The sequence below is a fragment of the Panthera tigris genome, chromosome D2 (genome assembly GCF_018350195.1).
Source record: "Panthera tigris isolate Pti1 chromosome D2, P.tigris_Pti1_mat1.1, whole genome shotgun sequence".
In the NCBI taxonomy this organism is placed as follows: Eukaryota; Metazoa; Chordata; class Mammalia; order Carnivora; family Felidae; genus Panthera; species Panthera tigris.
This window is the reverse complement of record NC_056670.1, coordinates 84,236,921-84,247,421: the sequence shown is the minus strand read 5'-3', so window position 1 is coordinate 84,247,421 and position 10,501 is coordinate 84,236,921. Positions and strand designations below refer to the sequence as shown.

At 54.2% G+C, this 10,501-nt stretch overlaps 1 long non-coding RNA gene across 1 annotated transcript; it reads left to right on the top strand.

Annotated features, from left to right (window-relative positions):
* The first annotated feature begins 6,185 nt into the window (after positions 1-6,185).
* LOC122231920 lies at positions 6,186-9,929 on the top strand. The gene is made up of 4 exons (XR_006209212.1): positions 6,186-6,247; positions 6,760-6,861; positions 8,687-9,056; positions 9,708-9,929. It is a non-coding gene; the product is annotated as an uncharacterized LOC122231920 (long non-coding RNA).
* The last annotated feature ends 572 nt before the right edge of the window (positions 9,930-10,501 follow it).

Genomic DNA, 10,501 nt, shown 5'->3' with positions numbered 1-10,501 from the left:
TGTTAGTGATCAGCAACCATCACGCACATCAGGGAAAAGAAGGGGGCCTCGTAAAAGCAGAGGGATCCAAACACTCGCTCCTGTGGGCGAAGTACCAACCTCCTTCTGAGACACAGGCACTGAGTATCCAGAATTGCTAGTTCCGGGCAAGGGTTTCCGTATCTCTGCGATGGGTTTTTATTACCACTCTGCAGACCAGCAAGCATCTGGCAGACAACCCCAAAATCACAGAGTATTGCATGCGGCCGGTTTGGGGGAATCCGGAAGGGGCAAGGGGAGGAGAGAGAGGGTCCCACCACGTATCGGCCCTGTTCCCCGGGGCTGCCTCCTGCTGGCCAGACACCAGGGGCCGGTTCAGCCTCTGCAGTGCTGGGCCGCACCCTGACGTGAACAATCCTCTCTGTGAAACACAGTCTTCCGGGTGGTTTCAGGTTCTTTTGCCTTTTTCACAGCAACACATTTCTATTTTTTTTAATGTGAGTGATTTCAAATAAACAAAAGCAGTGATGAAATATACATGAGCATTACCATGCATGGCTTTTTAGCTAGAAAAATGGCCTCGTGGTTAGGATAACTGCTTCAAAGGGTTGTATAGCTGGGAGCCATTTGATTAGATTAACACAAGAGAAACAACATTTGCAGAAAGCACAAATCCGATAACCCTGTCTGGACCAGGAAAAGCAATGTATTCATCAACAAACAAATAAGACACTGCATTCCTGGACACCTACCTGAAGTCACAGAAGTGTCCACAAAATGGGACGGCAGCAGCGGCACGCCAAAGTCACTGCCAGAACCAAGCTCTCGGCCCCGAGCCTGGCCGAACACAGCTGCCCTGCCCAGAGGTACCTATGTCCCCTGCTTCCCTGGAGACAATTCCAAGGGCCACCCGAGCTCGAGCTACCAGTGGGCTGTCCCGTGGCCTCTGTTGTGGCTGCATCTGTGCTCAGCACCTCCCTTTCCTCTGCCCTCAGGCACTTACAGACGCGTTCCAAGAGCCCTCTAGATAAATTCCCTGCACAAGTCTCAGAGTCTGCTTCCCAGGAACAGCACCCATCTGGCTTAACACCTCCTTCCCCCATCTCAAGAATTCCATGCCCTCCTCGGTCTCCTCCAGAAATCTGAACTCTCCCATCTTAAAGTCGTTTTCAGACCGTGTTATTTCTACTTCCTGGGTGTGCATTTTCCCGTGGGGGTTCTCCTGGCTTTCTCAGGGCTGTGAGTTTCTTCCTGTGATCTGTGATTTTTGTTTGCAACTTTTCCCACAGACATTTTCCCTCTTGTCTGATTCTGCAGTTGCCCCTACAGGCTGTGGGGTTGAATCAGATTTTTCAATAAGCATCTGGGGCTGCAAAAGCCTTGCTCTCATTCGTCCTTCTAGTCCCCACATGCCGTGGCCTTCCCCCCAGCCTCTGTTCACCCCCGGCCTTTCCTCCACTCCTGGGCCTGGGTGTTTTCCTCTTGAACCTGGCTTCTTTTATTCATGTATTTATGAATGCTAACAGTTTGTTATCACTTGTGTCAGGAGCAGAGAAGGGAGATCTCTTCCCCCACCTTGGCCTGGAAGTCCAGCCCAGCCCTTCAGCAGACAAATCTGCGTATTCAAAGGCCCTTCTGCATTTTGATTCTAAATCAGCCTCTTCTATGTTGTCTTTGTTAGTCTGTGTCCACCCTACAAAGTCGCCTCGAAAAGGTCCCCTTCTTCTGATGTCCCGCCAGCAGGTGGTCGCTGAGGGTGGTCCCCACGCCTTTTCAGGCTAAACATCCCCATGCCGCCTAAAACACAGCTGTGAAAACTTTTTCTCCCTAGAAACCCCTCCCTGGATGCGCTCCTATGTGTCAGTTAATCCTTAATTCTCTTAATAAAATGTTCTTAGTTCTCCCCATTTCGTTTTGCCATTGACAAACCTACTTCAACTCTTACTTTCACTGCCAGAATCCTTCCGTGTGTAAAGAGTTACAACCCAGCAACCCACACAGGCCATCCCTGACAGACGGCCAGCCTGCCCTTCTGGAATTTCCTAGACACGGGAAGCACAGAGTCACCAGCCAGCTCTCAAGGCCGCTGGGCAGATGCTGCACACACCTGTTATTTCTGAGTCCAAATCTTCCTTCAAAAGAGATGAATGTATTAAATACAGAGAACAGATGAGAGCTGCTAGAGGGGTGGTGGGTGGGGGGATGGGCTACGTGGGGGAAGGGGCATCAGGGAGGACACTTGTTGTGAGGAGCACTGGGTGTTGTGTGTAGGGGAGGAATCACTGGCCTCTCCTCCTGAAATCATTATTGCACCAGATGCTAACTAACTTGGATGTAAATTCAATAAATTAATTAGATAAATAAAACAAAATAAAAAGATGAATGTACAAGGACATCAGCTGCCACAGCCCTTCTGCACGGGGGGGGAGGGTGCAGGCCAGGCACCTAAACGCCCATGGTGTAAGGGAGGGATTAAATAAACTGGTGTAAATCAGGAGAGAGACACAATCTGTAAACACCGACATCGTGTGTCTAATGACACAAACCAGGACATGCTGCTGTGGCGAGGGCAGAGAGGGGGCAATATAATGATCATTAACTGGTTTCAATACGTACATTAAAAAATTAAAACACCGGGGCGCCCGGGGGGCTCTGTCAGTTGAGCCTCCGACTTCTGCTCAGGTCATGATCTCGCGGTTTGTGAGTTCGAGCCCCACGTGCATCAGTCTCCCTGCCGCCAGTCCGTCAGTGCAGAGCCCTCTTCAGACCTTCTGTCCCCCTCTCTCTTCCCCTCCCCTGCTTACGCTCTCCCAAAAACAAACACTTAAAGAAAAACAAACATGTGGATGTGTCCTTATTTGTAAATACATACGGGAAAACATCTGGGCGTTGCGTGCCAGCAGCTGTACCTCCCCTCCAGAGGAGGCGAGAAAGGCACAGGGCAAAGGATGAAGGAGGTTTCGTTTGCTTTGTAACTAAATACTTTCACGTTGTTTGAACCTCTACGGTAAACATACACTACTTTCCTAATTTACAAAGAAAAAGGAGAACAGATTTCCCAAGGCCACGTGCAAATGAAAACTAGTTCTAACAGCTGACGTGATTCCTTGCCATCTGCAGACCTGTGCTGAGGGTACCGCGTGCCCGTGCTTACTCAGCCTCAAAGCAAGCCTCTGTCACCACCTCCTTTAACAGATGAGAAGGCAGAAGCACAGAGAGGTCAAGGAATTTCCCCAGGCCACACAGCAAGAACAGTGCTAGCCAGGATGCGCATCCTGTGGTCCAACCCAGAGCCTGCACACCCAACCCCTGCCCTGCCAAGGGCCTCTTCAGCCCGAACTTGTGCAGACGACGTTTAAGTACAGGAGGCAGTTAGTGTCCAGCAGCTGCCCCTCCTTCATGGGGAGGCCCCCACACCCTGGCTGACACACATATTCCCGGCCCTCCGTGGGCCTTGAAGGCCAAGGTGACTAGGTCTCGCTTGCCTGTGCTCATGAAATCGGCACAGTGCCTGACCGCAGAAAAGACTCAACTCACATTCCAGAATGTTCCAAAATGCATTCCACACACACAGTCCTGCACATTATGTGTTAAGCCCAGCATCTGGAATCCTTGCCATTCCTGGGTCTGTGACGTATAAGTTATGTGGTTTCGATCAAGATCCTTAAATCCTTTGGGTCTGCTTTCTCACCTTTTAAATAAAAATACCTCACCGGCTGTTGGTGGGGATTAAATGAGAACTATAGGTAGGGGAAGACGTGGCAATGTTGGCCACACATAAGTGCTTAAACACTCAGCATTAATGTTTGTGTCTACCACAGTCACACCTGTGGACTGCCTGGTTGGGGTGGCAGGTGTCTGCACCTCAGGAAGAGGGACACACCAAGACCTGGCATCCCAGCCCCCAGAGCAGCCCCCACACTGCCCGGCGGCAGGGCCCAGCAAGTCCCCTGTCCGTTCACACCAGCGATGCTCCATCTAGAAGCTTCTTCACATTGGTAAACACCTGCCATGTCTACCCCACCTGCCCGCCCGCCAGAGGAAGACGAGGGGGCCCCCACTGGATACTGGAAACCCGGCCTCTGTCCTTCGGGCTCGGGGCCCTCCCGGGGTGGGGGCAGGGGCGGGGAAGTGCAGACAGCAGGAGAGTCAGGCCTTTCACAGCCACCTGGAAAAGCAGATTCCAGATGGCCCAGCTCCAAGTGAGGCCCCACCTCAAGTGAGTGGGCTTCTGCACAGAGGATTCCTGGCGACTTTTACAAATGCTGGCTAGCTGAGTTAATTAACAGAATGAAAATAACGGTGAAAACAAAACAAGCTAACACTGCTCGCCATGGCAGCAGCAAGAGGAAAATAAAGCCCTTCAAAATTCTCAGACGCGAGCAGACCTATTTATCAGTGTCTGATTAAATACCCCATTTCTTTGGGAAATAAATTCCCGTAATTCCTTCCTCAACTAGACCAATAAACTGTTACTTCAGTGTTTTTGGTTTTGTTTTTTTGTTTTTTTGCTTAAAAGTGTTCCTCTTCTCCCACTCTCAGCTCTGAAACCAAATGCTTTAGAAGCTTAACTAGACAAGGACGAAGATTTTAATGTTTCTTGGTCCTCTGTCCTCCTCTGTTAGCCTCCGTGCCCTCTCCTCTGTCCACGGTGCTGGAGGAGGAAACCCAAAGGACTAAGGCCTGGGGTGAGGCCATGGAATACGAGTGAACACAGGACAAACACATTTCACCCAAAGACACTCTGCCTTATTGTCCCTGGGCCGCACATGGTGCCCCACCCTACCCCACTCCCACCTAGCCGGCCCCACAGGCTCAGGGAGACCCTTGGTTGAAGGGAAAAGCTGGGGTTTTTGGTTCAGACAAAAATAGACCTGGGCTCCAATCCCTGCCATGTGTCCTGTACCCGTCCTTACCTCTCTGAACCTGTTCCTTGCCTGCAAAATGGAGCCCCAGGCACCATTTGGTTTAGCTGTGAGGCTCCTGTGTGTGTAAAGTGCCCTAAACACTCCAGCCCTGACGTGGCCCCATTACCAAATCTCTGTGCCCCCAGAAGCAGACACTCATCAAAGCCCACGAATGTGGAAGAGGCAGGGTCCCTGGTGCAGACCTGAGCCCCATCCTGGATGCATCCTTCCCACAGCCGTCAACAGAGAAAAATCTATTAACCTGTGTGTGATGAGGATCCTTTCTTACTTGCCAACTTTGATGCATCTTTCCAATATACTAACACCCCTAATGAAGATGTGTACAAGATTAACACATGCAATTAGAAAGAGAGCCTTTTTGTCTCATTCGATACAGAATCAGCTTTTTATTGCACAATTTATAATATCTTCACATTTTCGAAGTCAAGGAAAACACAAAAGTGGAGCTCAGCATGCCAGAGTGTATCACGTGTAATTATCTTTGGAGGAAAATGAGAACACACGTAGGAGATAAATCTGATTGCCTGTTGAATAGTGAAAATCCACAAGAAACAGAAAAGTGTCCATAAGTTTGTGTTCACAACAAGCACCATATTGGCTTCATAAACCCTTTGTGACCTTCAAATTGGCTTCATAAACCCTTTGTGACCTTCAAGAATGTGGTGGCGTCTCCTGGCCAGCATTTTTGACATGAAATAACAGCATTTAAGGAAAATCTGTAATATCAGATTCTCAATGGGTTTTCATAGCCTTGGCTGCCAAGGTCAGAAAGACAGGCAGCCAGAAGCACTACACTCAGCCACATTCATCTGGGGGTGGGGTAGGGGCAGCACCCCTGTGCATGCCTACCTGGGAGCTAGCAGGCACAGGACACCCGCCCGGAGCCCAGGGCTGCCCAGGAGGCCGTGCCCATGACCCCCTAGCTTCAAAGGAAGGATGCCTCCTGCAACGCACATTCTCCACTTTGGCCAGAGGTGTAGAGGGCACCGCCTCCCTGAACATGAAGGAGGCGGTCATCCAGAAAATCACCTGAACCATGGGCTGAACCAACAACACTGGGCTTTCTGGCCCCTGCAGTTGGACAGAGGTCCTTTACCAGCCACCATCTCTTAGACAGCTCGGCAAACTAAGAGCATCTGCCCAAGCACGGGTCTCCACTGGGCCTTGTGGGGAGCACAAGGCTGAGCACCCACCAGCCAACTCAAGAATCACAATGGGCATTCAGTGACCCTCTACCCCTCAGGGCACCAGGCTGAGACACAGGACCACACATGGAAGAGCCACTGCGTTATCAGCCTGACACCTACAAACCCCTCAGCCACTTAACAAGGAGGGGGGAGGTAGAGTGGGAAGGGAAGGGGTGAGGGGATATGGAAGGAGTGTGGGGAGGGGAGGAGAGAAGGAGGAGGGAAGCAAGTAGGAGAGAGGGGGAGGAGGAAGGGGAGGGGGAGGAGGAAGGGGAGGGGGAGGGAGGAGGGAGAGGAAGTGGGAGGACAGCGGGGGGGAGGAGGTGGAAAGAGGGGGAAGGAGGGGGAGGAAGGAGAGGGAGGAGGGAGTAGGGAGGAGAGAGAGGGAGAAGAAGGAAGAAAGAGGGGGAGGAAGGAGACGGGGGGTGGGGGGAGACAGGGGAAGGAAGCAGAGGGAGGAGGGTGGGTAGGAGGGAGGGAGAGGAGGGAGAGAAAGGGGGAGGAAGGAGAGAGCTGGGAGGGGGCGGAAGGGCAGGCAGGGCTTTTCAGGGCAGATACATCATAGTGGAGCTTACAGGAGAGAAACGACATTGGCGAGCTATTTCTGTGCAATTCATATAATAAGAGCATTAAAAATAACCACTGGGAATTATTTTGACTTTCAGGAAGTTGTCTTAAAAGGCTATTTCTTCCTCTCGGGAGGGTAAGATCCATTAAAATCCCAGGAAGACAGGAAAGAATGGTCTCTCCCTTCTCAAGGGAAAGAGGTGAGAGGCTGGGAGAAACCAGGAGGTCGGGGTTTTCTCTGGATCATTAATGGCCGGCCCGCCACCAACAAAGTGGGATCATTTGTTAGTTACAGAAGGAAAATGGGCTTTGGGGACTGGGGGACACTGAAGGCCTGGTGGCGAGCGGCTCACCAACAGGGCACACTCAGCACCACTGAACTGCACACTTTAAATAGTGAAGATGGTAAATTCCATGCTGTGTTTCTTTTTCCGTGACAATGTCAGTAAATAGGCTTTGGAAAGCTTTGGGAGCCGGTGGTGGTGCAGCCGAACCTCCCCGCTGCCTCGCTGTCTGCCCTCCCCTCCTCAGACCGGCACCCCCTCCCTGGCAGGGGACCTCTCCTCCTGGCTCACTCCTTCCATATCCCCTCACCCCTTCCCTCCCCTCCACCATCTTCTCCCCGGTGGTGGCGACCCCAGGGACTCCACATGCCCTTCGGCCAGACAGAGTCAGCGTTGCTAGGCAGGCATCAGGCCAACTCCCCAGCTCAGCAGGAAGGCTCTGGAAGCCTGTCCTGGGCGCCCAGCCCTTTGTCAGGCAGACCTGGGTCCCCCTCCCTCTGGCTCCTCTGGACCTGCATGTGCTGAGGCTGCACGGGGCCATTATCCCCCACCCTGTCCTTCCTCCAGGACACCTGGCCTCCCTCCCTCACGAGTTCGAGTGGGAAAAGTGTCTCAGGTCCCACAATCTGGCCAAGGCCGTGCCCTGTCCTGGGCAGCTCCCCAGCCTCCCGACTCCCCCGGTTGTGGACAGCGAACACTCCCCACTGTCCGCCCTCCTCTGACACCTCCACGGTGATGTCCTCCTCCAGCCCGTCACTGCTGCGACCGTGGCCTCCCTCTGTGACAGCTCGTCCCCTGTAGTGTGGGGTCCCCTCCCGCCCCTACGGGGGAGGCCACCGTGGAGCTCCTCGGGGGTGCTGGAGCCCCGCTCAGGCATGTCCTCGTGCCTCCAGGCTCTCCCCATGGACACCACCTCCGGGTGGCCTTCCAGCAACCCTGAGGATGTGTCACAAATTCCCTTTCCTACCCTGATGTGCTACCGCGGAGGCTCAGCCCCACCCCAGCGCATCCTGGAGCCCGAGGCAAGGGCCTTTTTAGGCGTGAGCCCTCCGCAGGCCCAACTTGGGGAGAGGCTGTGACCTGTGTCCAAGAGGGGGGCCTGAGGCCTGGGACAGGAGTCTGTACTGTTTTCAGGCAAGGGGAGCCCCAGCCGGCAGTGGGAGGACGTGGCCCCTTCCGCCACAGAATCAGAGCCTCCCAGACCTTCCGGGACCCCCTCCCGAACCTCAGGTCCTTATCTTCCCCTCCCAAGGCTGAGCTCTGCCTGGCTGAAGCTTCCTGTGCCCCCGCTGTGGGGCTGGGGGCTCTAGCTGCTGCCAAGGGTGCTCTCTGGAACGTCCGCTGTTCCCACCTGTCTGTGCCCCCCACCCCAACGCCGCCACCACCAGAGGTGGGTCCTCACTGCCAGCTCCCAAATCTCACCTCAGTGTCTGCCTCCAGAGGCCACCCCTGGGGGAGCCCACCCTTACTTGGAGACTAGTGTGCAGGAGGGTTATCAGGGACCCTCTGAGCACCTGCACCCCAGGGGAGGGGAGCAGCCAGGCGGATGGAGGGTGAGGCAGGCTGCCTTCAGTCTCCACAAAGGCCTCAGCCCACCCTCCATGCAGCTCTGCCACGGGGATGCCCTCCAGAGGGGCACCGGGCCTTATGCTCCCCGCCGATACCCCAGGGAAGGGCATGACCTCAGGCCTGCTGAGGGAAACTCTCAGAGACGGCTGGCCTGACGGCAGCTCTCCCACAGCTGGGGGCATAAACCCACTCAAAGAGGAGCTGGCCCGTCATGGCATCTTCTAGGAAGGATGGCCCCAGGACGCATCACCCCACGAGGAGACGCTCCGGAGAACGGACAGAGGGCCTTGATAACTGTGCCGGGCGTGAACGGAGATGAGCCAGCAGAGACGGGACACGTGGCCACCTCCCAGTTACAGTGACCTCACCCCAGGACTTAGAGTAGAAAACTCATTCGATGCAACCACAACCACTGCTCAGCGTCTGCGTTCAACTTCCAGGAAGGACACTGACCGTACCGCCCCCACTCACAGAGGGAGAAGCAATGGCAGAGGGTCACCCCCAAATTCATGGACAGCCAGCAACCAGGGTGTGTTTGTAACGTGAGTCCCCACCTCCCAGAGCCCACGGCAACTCGCCTACTATCTGCGTCTGGTGACCCAGGTTTACTGAGGGCTCAAGGGGCCTTTGTTAACGCAAAGCTGACCAAGGCCAAAATAATAATAATAATCTTTTTACTTTTTATTTTTTTAAGTTTGAGCGTGTGAGTGGGGGAGGGGCAGAGAGGGAGGGAGAGAGAGAGGGTCCCAAGCAGGCTCTGTGCCGTCAGCGCAGAGCCTGACGCGGGGCTTGATCTCAGGTGAGATCACGACCTGAGCCGAAATCAGGAGTCGGATGCTTAACCCACTGCGCCCCCCAGGCGCCCGTTTTTCACTTTGAGAATTGTAGTGAAATACACAGAACATAAAAGCGACCACTTGGGGGCGCGCAGTTCAGTGGCATTAAAGGCCTGTGCCCCGTGGTGCAGCCGTCCCCGCCATCGTCCCAGAACCTGCTCGTCTTCCCAACGGAAACTCTGCCCCCGCTAAACGCTAACTCTCCTCATCCCCTGGAAAGCGCATTCAACTAACTCCCTGTCTGTACTATTTGTGATCCTTCCTGCGAGTGGAATCTCAGGGCACTTGTTCTGTGACGTCCTTCAGGGCTCACCCGGGCCTCAGCCCATGTCAGCATTCCTTCCTTTTAATGTTCAGTAACAGTCCACTGCATGGAGACAAGGGATCTTTAAGGACAGCAGCCCCAGCCCCCGAGGCTGCCCCGCGGCCAGCAGCATGGATGAGAGAGGCTGCAGGTCACGGCCCGTGGTGACCTTCAGGGAGGAGTCTCCTCCTCCTGTCTTGCGAGCCACCCTGTCCTCGAGGCCACTCTGCGAGCAGCTTTCAAACTAATAAAAGCAAATGGAGTTTTTGATTGCACCTAATGAAATTATGGGACTTCCAGTGTTCGCTTGAAGGAAACATTAATTCTGAAATATGGAGCTCACGCCTGCGTCTCCTCCCAAAGGGAACAGTGTGGCTCAAGGGACGTGGCTCGGCGGGCACTAATGGGCGGGGCGGGAGAGCTGGCATAGGGCCCTCCCAGCTGGCCCTTCCTTTTTTTTTTTTTTTTTAAGTTTATTTGTATTTGAGAGAGAGAGAGAGACTGTGAGCAGAGGAGGGGCAGAGAAAGAGAGAGAGCGAGAGAGAGCGAGAGAGCGAGAGCGAGAGCGAGAGAGAGAATCCCAAGCAGGCTCTGCACTGTCAGTGCAGAGCCCGACGTGGGGTTTGAACTCATGAACCATGAGATCATGACCTGAGCCAAAACCGAGAGTTGGACGCTCAGTTGACAGAGTTCCTCAGGTGCCCCCAGGCTAGCCCTTCTGCCCACTGCCAGGGTCTCCGGACCTCCTCCAGGGGGTGAGCTGCCTGGCTGCAGGAGGCTGAAAACACACTCTTCTGGGGCACAAGGGGCCTCTGCGCCCTTCCTGCAGCCGGGAGCGAAGCTGCAG